Consider the following 16,878-nt stretch of genomic DNA (forward strand, 5'->3'; position numbering starts at 1 on the left):
CTAACGCATTTTCCTGCGGTCGCACATGAAGGCTATAAAAGCTTCTACACCATAATCCTGAAAGCATCTATTTAATATATTTGAGTCTCGTTCGTTATCGGAATTAACCCGACAAATCACTCCACGAACTAAGAACGGCCATGCACCACCACCCATAGATTCGAGAAAGAGCTATCAATCTGTCTTACACACTTATGTTCGGACCTGCTAAGTTTTCCCGTGTTGAGTCAAATAAAGCCGCAGGCTCCACTCCTGGTGTTGCCCTTCCGTCAATTCCCTCAAGTTTCAGCTTTGCAACCATACTTCCCCCGGAGCCCAAAAGCTTTGGTTTCCCGGGAAGCGACTGAGAGAGCCATGATAGTAGCTACACCCAATTGCTAGCTGGCATCGTTTATGGTTAGAACGGAGTGCACTGATATTGCCCATCTCTGAACTCGATCTTAGTTTGACAAGAGTTATCGTGCTCACCAGCCAGACAGACGGACGGGCATCGCTAGATGGACTCCAAATGTCGTAAAACTGATACATAAATCCTACATTTTATTACGACTTACATAACTGTTAAGGACGTATGCTAGGGATTCGATCGATTGCATATGTTCGTTTCAACCTAACAATTACCGCATACATAAGATGCGAAGATAAATAAACAAAATAATTCAACAACTGCATGACATATCAAAGTCAATAGTATAACTGACCTCAATAACAATCGGAAAATGAACGACACCAAACACTTATTATCTCCAAAAATAACATGGCCTTGTTTCTCCATTATTTTATCCCCCATTCTATTCCATACTTAGGCATGTGTTCCGTAAACAATAACTTAATTGGGCAACATTATCAGATGGCATTTGATGTTTCGCTATTACTATTATTCTACATGCCTGCCTGCCTGCCTGCCTACATATTCCTGTGACATTAAGGATTCCTTTGTTTGTTTGAGCGCCTCTTCGCTCCAGGAGGCAGGCAATTGTCAAAGACAACAATTAATATCGTTGCAGCCATCGATAATTTCGATAACTTATATTCAAAATATAGGTGGGTTGGATTATTTAATTACTTGTAAGCAGAAGAAATATGAATATAGGGATAACAGATTCCTGCCCATAATTTTACGGTTGTTCTAAACATCTGGTCAGACCAATGCACAGTGGTGATTTTTTTGTCGGCAAAACTTCACAATAATTAAAATTTTGTCGACAGATATATACTCTCAGCTTAAATCCGACAATAAAATATATTTTGCATTGATTATTTAAAATATTTAGCTCTTAATAGGATGGTGCCGAAGGAGTGAGCCAATATAGGGTGAGATAAAAAAACTGCAACAAAGTCAAACACCATAATTTTTACATTTTGTTTTAAATTTTATTGAATGAAAGCAAAAAATGTCGGAAATAGCATCAAATTTAAGAATAAGTTTATTGGTCACCTTTGCCATGAATTATGGCCTTCAAAGGGACAATGAAACCGTCACACCCTGCCCAAATGTTGCTCTGCAGTATTTTGGCCCATTCCCGGCGAAACGCTTGCTTGAGATGATCGACACTTTGGTATTTTTTAGTGCCAACCTTGCTTTCTAAAATACTGCAGATACAATAGTCCAACGGATTGTTATCCGGAGATTTGGCGCTGGAAATGAAGCGAGGAACCTCATTTTGTAACCATTATTGGGTGCTGAGTGCGATGGGGCTGAGTCCTGTTGGAATGTTCAAGGTCTGTGGCCAAAATGTTTGCGTGGCCAAGGCTCTAATACACCCTCCAGAATATTTTCGCCATAATATTCGGCATTTATTCTGATGCCACGGCGAATCAATACGAGCGGAGAGGTGCTGAGTGCGATGGGGCTGAGTCCTGTTGGAATGTTCAAGGTCTGCGGCCAAAATGTTGGCGTGCCCAAGGCTCTAATACACCCTCCAGAATATTTTCGCTATAATATTCGGCATTTATTCTGATGCCAGGGTTGATTAATACGAGCGGAGAGCAGCCTTCGGCTGTTATGGCGGCCCACACTATCACCATGGCCGGCACTTGAGTTCTGGTGGCCAACCGACGGTGATATTTTCAGCTGACCTCTTTGGCAAGTTAACACGATCATTATTTTGTTTACAAACTGTTGGACAACAAATGTTTTCTCATCGGAGATGGAAAAAACCAAATTCGGCAGTTCACCACTTTCGGCCAAGCGAAGCAACTCTTTAGCTCTTTTGAGTCTAGTTTCTTTCTGTTACAGTGTAAGTTCTTGCACTTTTTGGAATTTCAATACCTCATTTTACATATAAGTAATTAAACTGTGACCATTTGTGGAGCAGTTACCAGAAGAAATTTTCCGATATATTCCATATTACACCAGATCTTGTGTCGACAGAAATATTGAGATGTGCGAATTTCGAAGAGAATCGAACTCTTATATTACATTTTATAAGAGTTATGATTATTCAATATTTTGACCTATTGTGCCAATATTTTGACCCTTTGACGGAGTTGGGCAATATTGTCGATTTTTGCACCCAACCTGGCTCTGATACAATTCTTTTGTAAAATTTGAGCAAAGTTGGATGATCCTTTCTTTTCCTACGAGGTAAATTATTTTCTAGAAGTTTCCAGATGCATGATAATAATACGATGTACCAAGATTGAACCAAATAGGATATTTCCGTCGAGAGTTATCGTACTCACCAGCCTGGTATCCTCACCCGAGGATATCATGAAACCGGTTTCGTCCAAAGAGACCTAGTGTGTTAACCTGTTATTGAGGCACATTTTGCTGGCATCTTTTGATACGACTATATACCATCTGCAGCCATATGACTAAGGCTATAAAAATTATGAAGATTGGTTCACGTGTGGGCATAGCCCTCATATTACGGTACCCTCTGATTTTAGGAGATTTGAAGTGTTTGGTGTTCCAAAAGATTGTCTGACTTCCTTGCAAAAAAAAAAAAAGATTTGAATTCCTTGAAGATTTGTTATTTGCTAGTTCTCTTTGGACCAAATTAGTATATTTGGAGTCGGTCTAACAGTGACCATCCGTCTATCTGTCTGGTATTATCCGATTTGGTCCAAACTTGGTATATCGTAATAATATTATCAAACTTAGATCGAGTTCGGATATGGGCTACATCGATCTACTCCTTCTGGTAACTCGCCCAAGAAAGTCAAACTTTTCAAAAAATTTGTGCGAACTTTGCAAATCTCAATATTTTTGTCAGCGCTAGATCAGGTGCGAAAATTTCAATATCGTCCTACCCCACCAGATACTTCCCGCACAAATGGCCAAAAATGTGGAATAATTTTAACTTTTATAAAATGTGAAATAAGAGTCCGAATGTCTTCAAATTTCACTCATCCCAACACAAGATCTACTGTGAAGATGGAGTATATAGCTTGTAACTCCCCCACAAAGGTCCGAAATTTTGAATAGCCTTGAAGCTCGTAAAACGCATCATTACGCGTTTCGATTTCTTTCAAACTTGTTACATCCCAATATTTATACTAACACAAGATCTGGTGTGAATATGGTAGATATCGGCCCACTCATTCTGGAACCTCCGTTAACGGAGGGTCAACATTGTGAACAACCAAAACGATCATGAAATGCGAATCCAATTGTCTTCAAATGTCACACATTCCAATATTTTCACTAACACCAGATCTGGTGTAAAGATGAAATTTATCGGTATAAGCCAACCAATGATTCTGTGGTTGACCCTCTATTGGGTAGGTTCAGAAGGAATCGGCCAATATTGTCCATTTAGAATAGAACATAAAAAATTATGATATAAATATTGTGACGTGCCAGGTTTGGACTTCACATCAGATCTTGTTTAAGTAGAAACAATGGGTTACATGAAATATGAAGAGAACCGGTTGCTTATTTCGGATTTTATTATCTTTTTGATTATTCAAAACTTTGCCCCTTTGTGCAGGAGTCACCAGATGGAATGGTTCGAACTCTGTCATCTTTATAACAGATCTTGTGACGATAGAAATATTGATTTGTACATATTCCGAATGAAATTGGAAGTTAATTTCGCGTTCTATGAGCTTCATGAATATTTAAAATTGTGAATATTCAATATTGCGATTTGTGTAATTTGAAGACAACCGGAAACTTACACACATTTTATAAGAGTTATAATTATTCAATATTATGACCTTTCGGGAGGTACCAGAACCGATATCTGCCAACTTTACATCAGATCTTGTGTTAGTAGAAATATTGGAATGTGTGAAGTTTAAAATAATCGGCATTTTATGAATATTTGGGTTATTTCGAATTTTGACCCATTGTGGGGTATTAGAAGGAGTAGATCGATATATTCCGTCTTTACACCAGAGTTTTGATAATAATATTATGATGTACAAAGTTTGGACCAAATCGAATGCTTTATTCGAGAGTTATCGTGCCCACCAGCCACTCAGATAGACAGACGCTCACCCCATAGATGGACTCAAGATGTCCTGAAACGAATTTGGTCCAAAGCGACCTAGGCTCTAAAACCGTTTTTTTGCACATTGCGTTTATTTCTTCCACCATATATATATATATATATATATATATATATATATATATATATATTTTTTTTTTTTTTTTTTGAAAGTATGATTCTAACAAATATTTTTTTTTTTCATTTCAGGTAAATTTGCGTGTTGTCATTTATCAGAAAAAAAAAACATAAAAAAGGTAGGAAAAATTGAAACTGTTCTGTACCACCAAAACTGGTGGCTCTATTATCTCATAGCCAATTAACCGAAATTTCCTTATTCGGAAAGAGAAGACATAGTTTATGTATCCATTTTCAAACGATCCGCTAGCAATGCAAAACAGAAAATTATTTTTAGAAAACTAAACAACATATGATTCTCGCTTTTTTTGTTATACGACCAGAACGTGTATCATCGAAATAACGTTTTTAGACCCTAGGTCGCTTTGGGCCAAATCCGTTTCAGGACATTTGGCCGAATGGTTCGCACGATAGCCCTCGAAAGGGGCATCCGATTTAGTCTAAACTTGGTGCATCAAAATATTAATGTCAAACTTAGATAGAGTTCGGAGATGGGCAGTATCGGTCCACTCCTTCTGGTACCTCCTACAAAAAAGGCTGAAATTTTCAAAAAATATTTTATTATTTCATATTTTTTTTTTCAAAAAATATTTTACTGTAAGGAAAGATTAGAGTATTTGAATCAGAGCTATATCAGGTGCGAAAATGGATAATATCGGTCCACTTCGTCAAGTACCTCTGCACAAAGGGTCAAAATTTTGAATAATTATAACTCTAAAATATGATTGGGGAGATATGATCCGATTGTCTTCAAATTACACATTTCACAACATATTTATTAACCCAAGGTCTAGTGTGAAAATGGAATATATCGTTCCACTCCTTCCGGTATCTCCCCCACAAAGGGTAAACATTTTGAATATCAATGAATCTCATAAAACGCGAATTAGCATTCGATTTCATTTAGACATGTCACATCTCAATATTTCCATCAACACAAGATTTTTTTTATAAAGATGGCGGAGATCGGACCATACGTTCTGGTACCTTACCCACGAAGATCAAGGTTTTCAATAACCAAAACGAGCATCAAATCCAAAATAAGATTCATATTTTACACATCCCATTATATCTACTAATTCAAGATCTGCTGTGAAGATGGAATATATAGGCCCACTCCTTCTGGTACCGCCCCCCACAAAGAGTCAAATTTTTGGATATCCATAAAGCTCATGAAACTCGAAATTAACATCCGATTTCATACAGATGTGGTACATTTCAATATTTTTATCATCAGAAGATCTATTATAAAGATGGTAGAGATCGGACCATTTCTTCTGGTACCTGCCACACAAAGGGTCACAGTTTTAAATAACCAAAATGGTTATAAAATTCGAAATAAGCGTCCAATTATCTTCGACTTTCACACGTCCCATTATTTCTACTAACACAAGATCTGCTGTCAAGATGGGATATGTCGATCCATCCACTCGTTCCGGTACCTCCCCCAAAAAGGGTCATTCGGTTCTCTTCAAATTACACACATTACTGTAATAGTTTTATTAACCCAAGGTTTGGTGTGAAGTTGGGATATATCGGTCCACTCCTTCTGGTACCTCCAAACAAAGGGTCACACTTTTGAGTAGCCATGAAGCTCATAAAACGCCAAATTAACATCCGATTCCACTCAGGCTTGGTACATCTCAATATTTCTATCAACACAAGATCTGTTAAAAATATGTTAAATAATCGGACCAAAACCTCCCTCACTTAGGGTTCAACATTTTTGAAAAACAAAACGATCAAAGAATACGAAATAAGCATCTCTCTTTAAACTTCACACATCAAAATATTTTTGCTAAAGATCTGTTATGAAGATCATATATATCTGCCAACCACTTTTAATACCTCACCCACAAAGGATCACAATTTTTGCTATATTTAAATATTTCTCTCACCCAGAAACCTGAGGTGAATATGACATTTATGATTTCGCATCAAATTGGATATAAATGTTCGACTTTCTATGGAGGGTATATTAACATTGTCATTCCGTTTGTAACTCCTCGAAATACTCATGTCAGACCCAGCACAGTATATATATTCTTGATCAGCGTAAAATTCTTTCGAACAAATTGAGGTAGAAGGCTAAAATTTTGCATACATGTTTATTATGCCAGTAGGCAGGTTAAGTTCGTAAATGGACCATGTAGGTCCACATTTTAATATAGCCCCCCTATAGCGGTACCTTCCGATATTCGGCATTTTGACGATTTTAGCGACATTATTGACCGGAATTGTTTTAAATTTGGTGTTTGAAGTTCGTAATGAATACTACAGCCTAAGGCAGAAAAGTGGCTATGCAGGTCCACGTCTTCATATAGCTCCCATATGTATAACGATACCTCCCTATATTCGGTATTTTGATGATTTTAGCGACATTATTCACCGGAATTGGTTCAAATTTGGCGTTTGAAGTTCGCAATAAATTCGTAATGGAAACTATAGCCCGTGACAGAAAATTGTCTATGCAGGTCGAGGTCTTCGTATTGGCCCCATATATCCGTACCTCCCTATATTCGGTATTTTGACGATTTTTGGTACAATACTCGCCGAAATAGTTTGAGATGTCGTATTTGAAGTTGATAATGGAAGCTACAGCCTTTGACAGAAAATTGTCTATGCAGGTCCGGGTCTTCGTATAGCTCCGATATAACGGTACCTCCCTATATACGGTATTTTAATGATTTTAGCTACCTTATTCACCGTTTATTTCAAGTTTCGAATTTGAATATGGTAATGGCTTGTGACAAACAATGCCTACGTAGGTGCACGTCGTACAGACCCTGATATAACGGCTATATTCCGTATTTTTAAGATGTTAGCAGATTTTTTGGCGAATGTTATCTTCTTCAAAAATTTCCAAATTCGTTCTAAATGATTCGTTTTAAATGCTTCTCTTTTTCTTGTTATCTGTATTAGATGAAGTATGAAAATGAAATAATTCGGCCGACTATATCTGGTACCTCATGCACATTTTAACGTTTTCTAAAAATTATCACATATCTCATATAAAGTGAAGAATTTAACCAATATAGTCCAATCCTGGCAAGTCGCAATATTTGTATCATAGTTATTCAGAACCTATTCCAAAGAGGTCATTACAACAGAATTCAAAACATACTTAAATAATCGACCATTGGCTAAGGCTATACATCTATCGGAAAAACCGACTGATACTATTTAACTTGGATTTTTTATTATTCGGTCCAGTGATATCTAAGTCGTAAAATAAACCGAAAACTTATTTTGTTGTCTGATATATATTTATATTTGTTTATTCATAGCTGATGTTGAAGATTGTATTTTTACCACTCTGGACTACGGATTCTTGATAGATTTTATATAAATTTATACTTTCATATCTAATAAGGAATTATCCGATTGGAAGGGATGAAGTAGAATTTTTGTATTTTATAATCTTGTAAAAAACGGTTATTCCAAAAAACTAATCCAATTTTTTTTTTTGATTAAACTCGGTTTTTGTTGATGATTTCTCCCCACAGAAATCAAAAAACCCACATTGGTGGTCTCCATCCATCGTTCAACTTTTTTTTTGCCTGTTTTCCACAATTTTTCTTTGTCATGTTTTAAATTGTTTTTCCTAGCAAATTTTCCATTTATATTAGTCAGGTCGAGCAGGAAGCCACATTAAGTTTTTCATTGAATTTGTTCATAAGTTTCTCCCATCCAAATTTATTTGAAATTTATTCCGTTTTACAAGGAAGTAGAACAAATAAATAACATTTCTGAATTTAAATATTTTCAGTGTTTTTTTTTTTTTATGTATCGATAATGACTTCACTATTTCCATAAAATTGAACAACGTCAACAAAATAATAAATTGGATTTTTTTCGTTTTTTTTATGGCCAAGTCAAGAGAGATTGTTTTTTTACATTTGTCTAGTTGTTTTCCTATTTTTCTTTCCTGAAAATATTGAGAAAATTGATTTTAATTTAGCTTGTATTGTCTGCGACACGTTAAGTTTCTTTTCAAAAAAAACTTAATTAATTGAAAAGATGCGAGAATAATAATTTATCTTTCTAAATCTCTGCCAAACACAAAAAGCGTAGACAAATGGATGTAGAGACAAGGAAAATCCGTCGTCTTTAAGTTTGATGACCATGTAACTTATGGAACAACAAGAATATATACAAAAATGTACATATCGGCCTTTAATGTAATGACTGCTGTTAAAGGTCATATTTGATGCGGTGTGGAGCGCACGCTCCCGTACTATATTCGTATTGGTATTCGTAATATTGCCGAAGACACTACATACCTAATATGTAAGAATTCCAAAGAATATTAATTCGAAAATTTATAAAAAGATCGAAGGCATTTCCAAACTCACCTCAGATTTCAGCTCTATTCATTCTCACCCAATACCAAATTAAGCACAATGTAGAACTTTTCATAAAATTATCGTACATATTTCCCCAACCACCTCCATATATCTCAATCTCTGATACCTACAGAGAGCTCAATATCAAATTCTGGGATTCCAGCACTTTTTCCGTACCAACAGGGACCTCAATGTCAAATTTGAGGATTCCAACCCCATCCCTTCACCTAATTCCAAATTTAGTACTTTTCCAACAATTATAGTACGCATTTTCAAAATAATCTCCATATCTCAACCTCAGATGCCAATACTGACTTTAAAATCAAATTTCCGGATTCCAGTTCTGTAACCCCCATCAGCATTGCCAAATGTAGTACCATTTAGTAGAAATATGGTATATATTTCCTAAATCACACCAGGTATCAAGAGATATACCTCAATATCAAATTTCGGATTTCCAGCTCTATAGATTCATTAAATACCAAATATTTTCAAAACAATTTCCATATCTCAATTCCAGACACCAACAAAGACCTCAATATCAAATTTGATTATTCCAGCGCCATCGCTTCATCCAATACCATATTCAGTACCGTACTTTTAGTAGTACTTTTCGTACAAATATAGGACACATTTCCAAGATTCAAATACAGATACCATCGGTAATCTAAATATCAAATTTTTGATAATTCCAGCCATATCCCTTCATCCAATACCAAATTCAGTAGCATTTAATACTTTTGTACTAACATAGGAAGTATTTCCGAATTTCAAACACAGATACCATCGGCAATGTAAATATCAAATTTTAGAATTTTGTCTCCATCCCTTCATCCAAAACCAAATTTAGTACCATTAAGTACTTTTTTACATTTATATTTTACATTTTCGAAACCACGTCCATATGTCCAGACTCCAGACCATGACTCTGATACGAAATTTTATATTTCAAGCACAATCTGTTCATTCAGTACCGTGTTGTTCCAACTATAGTACCGTTTAGTACTTTTTGTGCACTTTTAGTAGATGTTTCTAAAACCACCTCTTTATTACTAACCAACCACCAACAGGGACGCCAGTAAAATATATAAAATATCGCAATTTCATCATTACCCGTTCACCATAAACCAAACTGTTCAAATGTAGTACTATTTAGTATAGTTTGTGTACTTAGTACACATTTCCAAAACCACCTCCATATATCAAACTTACTTTCCAACCTCAATTCTCATACAAAAAAAGTAAAGTTTTTAGCTCAAGGTTAGAAACATTTTAGAACATTTCCTAAATTTTGAAGTTCGAATTTCCAATAACCCATCTATCCTGTACTCTATCATTGACTCTCATTTCAAATTTCAGAATTCCTGTTCCCTCAGTTCATCACAATACCAATTTGTACCAAATTTAGTACCATTTAGTAGACATAAGTATGAATTCTAAATGTTAGGATTCCATCCCTGTTGGTTCGCCCAAATACAATCCACATTTCAACAGTAATATTATTTCTCATTTTCAAGATACCAGCTCTATTGGCTCACCCAAATCCAAATTGTACCAAATGCAGTACACTTAGGTACTAAATACCTACCTACATAATACGGTCAGCTCCATTTAGCATACATACGTACGGTTATCCAAAACTACCTACATACCTCAGTTCTACAATGCAATAATAAACGTATTTCAAAATTTCAGGATTCCAAATCTATTGGTTCTCCCAAAATGTAAATTGTACCAAATATAGTACCATTTACTACACATAAGTACGAATTTCCAAAACGACCTACATTCCTCAATCCTAGAATGCAATAGTAATCTTATTTCAAAATTTCAGTTTTTCAGCTCTATCGGTTCACCTAAATCGAAATTGTACCAAATTTAGTACCATTTAGTACTTTTCCTACACATAGGTGCAAAGTACGAAAACTTCCTCCTTAATCATAATTCTACACTCCGCCAGTAATGTTAATGACGCATCCCAATATTTATATCATATTTTTTAGGTCCGATACGAAATGTTGGATATTGGCCAATCCTTCGGAACCTACGCCATAGAGGGTCAGTATTTTGAATAATCATAACAGAAGTCAAAATATATTTAATTAGTCGAACATTGGCTGAGGATATACATCTGCCGGCAAAACCGACTGATAGCCTTTAACTTGATTAACTACTTTTATGGGCAACATCTATCCCATTTTTTATACCCTCCATCATACTATGGCGGGTACTCGAAATACTCATGTCAGACCCAACAAAATATGTATATTCGTGATCAGCGTAAAATTCTAAGTCGATTTAGCTATTTCCGTCTGTCTGTCTGTTTGCCGGTCTGTTTGTTGTAATCACGCTATCTTTCGAACGAATTGAGATTGAAGACCAAAAATTTTGCACACATGTTTATTTTTTCTGTAGGCAGGTTAAGTTCGTAAATGGGCCATGTAGGTCCACGTTTTGGTATAGCCCCATATAACGTTACCTCCCGATATTCGGTATTTTGATTTTAGCGACATTATTCACCGGAATTGTTTCAATTCGTAATGGGAACTACAGTCTGTGACAGAAAATTGTCTATGCAGGTCCAGGTCTTCGTATATCAGTGCCGCCCACATATCAGTACCTCCCAATATTCGGTATTTTGATGATTTTAGCGTCATTATTCAACGGAATTGTTTCAAATTTGGTATTTGTAGTTCGTAGAGTATACTACAGCATACGGCAGAAAATTATCTGTGCAGGTCCAGGTCTTCGTATAGCCCCCATATATCAGTACCTCCCTATATTCGGTATTTTGATGATTTTAGCGTCATTATTTAACGGAATTGTTTCAAATTACGTATTTGGAGTTCGTAATGGGAACTACAGTCTTTGACAGAAAATTGTCTATGCAGGTCCAGGTCTTCGTATTGGCCCCATATATCCGTATCTCCCTATATTCGGTATTTTGACGATTTTAGGTACAATACCCACCGCAAATTGTTTGACATGTCGTAGTTGAAGTTCGTAATGGATGCTACAGCCTGTGGAAGAAAATTGTCTATGCTGGTCCAGGTCTTCGCACAGCTCCGATATAACGGTACTTCCCTATATACGATTTTTTTTAATGATTTTACCTAAGTTTCGAATTTGAATATGGCAATGGCTTATGACAAACAATGCCTATGTAGGTCCACGTCGTATAGACCCCAATACAACGGCTATGTTCGGTATTTTTAAAATTTTAACAGATTTTTTTAAGGATTTTATTTTTTTTAAATTTCCAAATTCGTTCCTAATGCTGGAGGTTATTCAAAAAGCTCGGCCCGGCTGAACTTACTGCTTTTTAACTTGTTTGATATGCTAATTCTTTGCTACTCATTTTGCCTTACAACCACCTTCCCTTGAGTCGCAATTCTCGCAGCTTTTTAATTAACTGAGAAACCTTTGAAATGGAAGGAGAAGTCTCCCTCTCTCTTTAATGAAATAAATGAATTGTTTTCGCTCTCAAAGGAAATCTGGGAAATCATACTTCTATTCATTTTGAATTCCTTGAGAATTATTATAAGAGTAATTAGCATAATTAATATGACATTAGCCGTCCTCTATGTACTTATTGGGAGTCCGATAGGTAAATTGAGTGCAAGAAAACCAATCAAATACAATAAAAACATTCAACATAATTGTGTTGAATTAAAAAAATTATAGTGGGCACACAGGTGACAGTTCGAAAAAAACTGTCTTTTTCAGTTGAACTGCCGATGTATAAGATTACAAATGCATTTACTAGCTGACCACAGTAAGCCGAGCAGTTGCCATCCAAACACATTGCTTTAATTTAAAAATTACATAATTAATAGTAGCAGTGGGTGGGGTGAGCTAAGACGTGTGTAAAGTTTAAATTTAAGAGGAGATTTCCTTACGTAAGTTGAAAATGTGGATGAAATCGGATGCATTCGATCTAGTCTCAAGATGGAGCTCATCATCCCACTCCTTTTGGTACCTTAACCACAAAGGGTGAAAATTTCAAATAATTATATTTCTCATAACAGCAAAACAATACAGCGATTTTTTCCACCATAGATCTACCAACCATAGATGTAATCTAAATATGGGACTTTTTCTGAGTAAGGTCCAATTTTCTCAAACTTAGCACATCCTTATATTTTTGCCTACATTAGGGTTAAAAAATGGAATATATTCGTCACCTACTTCTGGTACCTCATCCAGATAACTTCAAAAAATTAGTAAAAAAAAAACAAAAGTTTAAAAGTGTCAGTCGATTTTGTCGACAGATGTATACCAGCCTCAGCCAATGTCGGTTTACCTACATATAAATTGACGTGCCTTATGATCATTGAAGTTTTTATACCCTCCACCATACTATGGAGGGTATATTAATTTTGTCAACCCGTTTGTAACTCCTCGAAATACTCATGTCAGACCCAACAAAGTATATATATTCTTGATCAGCGTAAAATTCTAAGACGATTTAGCCATTTCCGTCTGTCCGTCTGTCTGTCTGTCTGTTGTAATCACGCTATCTTTCGAACAAATTGAGATAGAAGGCTAAAATTTTGCACACATGTATATTTTCCCAGTAGGCAGGTTAAGTTCGTAAATGGGCCATGTAGGTCCAAGTTATCATATAGCCCCCATATAACGGTACCTCCCGATATTCGGTATTTTGATGATTTTAGCGCATTATTCACCGGAATTATTTCAAATTTGGCATTTGAAGTTCGTAATGGATACTACAGCCTGAATCAAAAAATGAGCCATATAGGTCCACGTCTTCATATAGACCCCATATAACGGTACCCCCGATATTCGGTATTTTGATGATTTTAGCGACATTGTTTACCGGAATCGTTTCAAATTTGGTATTTGAAGTTCGTAATGGATACTACATCCAAAGTCAAAAATTGAGCCATGTAGGTCCACGTCTTCATATAGCCCCCATATAACGGTATCCCCCGATATTCGGTATTTTGATGATTTTAGCGACATTATTTACAGGGATTGTTTCAAATTTCGCATGTGAAGTTCGTAATGGATACTTCAGCCCATGCCAGAAAATTGTCTGTGCAGGTCCACGTCTTCGTATATCCCCGATATAACGGTACCCCCCATATTCGGTATTTTGATGATTTTAAACAGATTTTTCTTCAAGTTTCGCATTTAAATATTGTAATAATTTATGACAAAAGTTGCCTATGCAGGCCCACGTCGTCGTATAAACATTCGGTATTTTTAAGATTTTAACAGAATTTTTAACTGGTTTTATTTTTTGGAAATTGCCAAATTTGTACCAAATGGTGGAGGGTATTAAAAGTTCGGCCCGGCCGAACTTACATCTTTTTTACTTGTTTAACATAAGCACAGAAAGAGATAGGACAATTCGATTTTACTCCAACTTTGCATATCCTAATATTTGCGTCAGTGCTAGGTCAGGTGTGAAAATGGAAAATATCGGTCCACTCCATCAAGTACTTCCCCCACAATGGGAAATGTGGTCCGCCAACGTCAGTGCTACGCAGTGGAAAAATATTCAGTCCTGCCAGAATGCCGCCCTTAGAACTGCAACAGGATGCCTTCTTATGACACATGTCGAACACCAGCATGAGGAGGCGAAGGTCTTACCGGTGCGACAGCATAACAAAATGCTGTCAATGCAATACCTGCTTGGGTGTTATAGACAAAGCCATCCGAACCACCATCTTGTGGATAGGCAACCTCCGCCCAGGCACGTTAGGTAAGACCTTCATGATCTAGAAGGAGAGGTGCAGCGGTATAAGATCAACAGGCCATCAAGCGGGATTGAATAGTATTCACTCTAGTGGGGTCTCAGAAGCCATTGAAGGATATAGAGTGAATACTGTGCTAGGACACCTACCCCCTCCCGTCGCAGCTGGAGAACGAGAGCTGCCCCGACAAACCGGAGTAGTTTTGGCTAAATTCCTACTGGGCCCGGATTAACAGCGATGTGCAGGACATCTGCCCAGCTTGTGGCACAGGCCCACATGACACGGTACACCTGTTTCGCTGCCTACTCACCTAACTCCAGTCTCGTTATGGACACAACCCATACAGGTTGCATCCTTTTTGAGACTGGACTTAGAGGCAGAACCCAATTGAATGGAGTCAGAAAATGGAAACCGAACGAACAAACATGTATGAGCTGCTACAACAACAACAACAATGGGTCAAAATTTTGAATAATTCTAACTCTTTTAAAAACTGCGATGTAAGAGTCCGATTTTCTTCAAATTTCACACATCTCAATAATTTTATTGGGCCAAGGTCTGGTGTTAAGATGTAGTAAATCGGTCTACCGATTTACTACCTCCCCCACAAAAGGTCAACATTTTGAATATTCGTGAAGCTCATAAAGCACGAAATTAATATCCGATTTCTTTCTGACTCGGCACATCTCAATATTTCCATCAACGCAATTTCTGTTATAAAGATGGTAAAGATCGGATCATTTCTTCTGCTACCACCCCTACTTAGGGTTGAAGATTTTGATAAACAAAACGCTCAAAGAAAGCGAAATAAGAATCCAAATGTCTTCAAATTTCACACACACACACACACACAAACAAACATTTTCACTAATACAAGATCTGTTGTAAAGATGATATATATCTGCGAACCCCTTCTGGTACCGCACCCACAAGGGGTCACAATTTTCAATAAATTTTCACAATTTTCTGTCATAAATTGCGAAACAAATCAGCTATTCTTTACAACTTGCTATATCTAAATATATGTCCCTCAACCAGAAACCTGAGATGAATATGGAATTAAAGATTCCACATAAAATTGGATATAAATTTTTGATTTCGGACGACTATATATGGTACCTCATTTTCTAAAAATTATCACATATGTCATGTAAAGTTAGGGAAGTTGCCAATATAGTCCAAATCTGGCACGTCGCCATATGTATATCACATTTATTCATGTCCGATGCGAAATGGACAATATTGGCCCATTCCTTCGAAACCCACCCCATGGAGGATCAACAATTTGAATAATCGTAACAGAAGTCAAAACATATTTCAATCATCGAACATTGACTAAGGTTATACAACTGTAGACAAAACCAACTGATGTTTTTTTTTAACTTGATTGTTTTTATTTTTCTTTAATTTCGACCTTTGGTGTGGAGTTGCGGAGTTAACTTGTTTTTTTGTTTTTTTTGACAAAATTTCGGCCAACTTTGGGGGAGATGCTTGGACTGACGCTTCAAACGCGGTATGTCATTAAGCGATGTGACATCTCTGTCAAAAGTTATGGCGTTGCCAGATGGGTCCGTCGAATATGGGCAACCCTATATAGGAAATATACAAAATGTGTGTGTAGAAAGGAAAGGGATGTTAGCTAGAATGCTTATATCTCAAGAATGGCTGGACCGATTTTGACAAATTTTTAATTAATTCAGAATGCCCTCTTGGGTAAAATCTGAAAAAATAGCATAAAAAGATGACGATAAGTCTGTTAATATAGATTTTGTAGTATTTTGTGACATATTTTCATTTCTTCATATTTTTTATCGCATGCGATTTTTTCAATTTGACTTATAATATTAAAGTGTGTGTATATTCTGTAATACTTTTTTCAGCTTACAACACAGGTTGGGGATATTATATACAGATTGAAATTATCGGCCGATCCTCATGAAAATTTTCATGAGGGTAGATTTAGGCTCAGAAGTTTTCAAAGATGTCCGCATTACATTTAGCGGTTGAAATGGACCAAACACTAAAAATGTTCCTGATTTTGCAGCCATTATAAAGGTTACAAATAGAAACCAATGGAAACGAAATCTCGCATGAAGTTTTGAGTTAAGGACCGCGGGTAGAATGGACCACTATTTTTGTCTGAAAAAAATACTAACATTACTTACAGGCGATATCCGAAATACAGAAACGGCGAACTTCTGGCTTTTTTATGCTGATTTCGTTGACGAATATAGC

At 36.4% G+C, this 16,878-nt stretch overlaps 2 protein-coding genes across 9 annotated transcripts in view; one reads left to right on the top strand and one right to left on the bottom strand.

The window, feature by feature from the left end:
• Positions 1 to 16,878, top strand: part of LOC101893717 (protein furry) — a 353,570-nt gene that overhangs the window by 185,442 nt on the left and 151,250 nt on the right. The window lies entirely within an intron of this gene.
• Positions 1 to 16,878, bottom strand: part of LOC101901269 (uncharacterized) — a 108,380-nt gene that overhangs the window by 31,024 nt on the left and 60,478 nt on the right. The window lies entirely within an intron of this gene.

This window comes from Musca domestica, unplaced genomic scaffold (genome assembly GCF_030504385.1).
Source record: "Musca domestica strain aabys unplaced genomic scaffold, Musca_domestica.polishedcontigs.V.1.1 9, whole genome shotgun sequence".
Classification (NCBI taxonomy): domain Eukaryota; kingdom Metazoa; phylum Arthropoda; class Insecta; order Diptera; family Muscidae; genus Musca; species Musca domestica.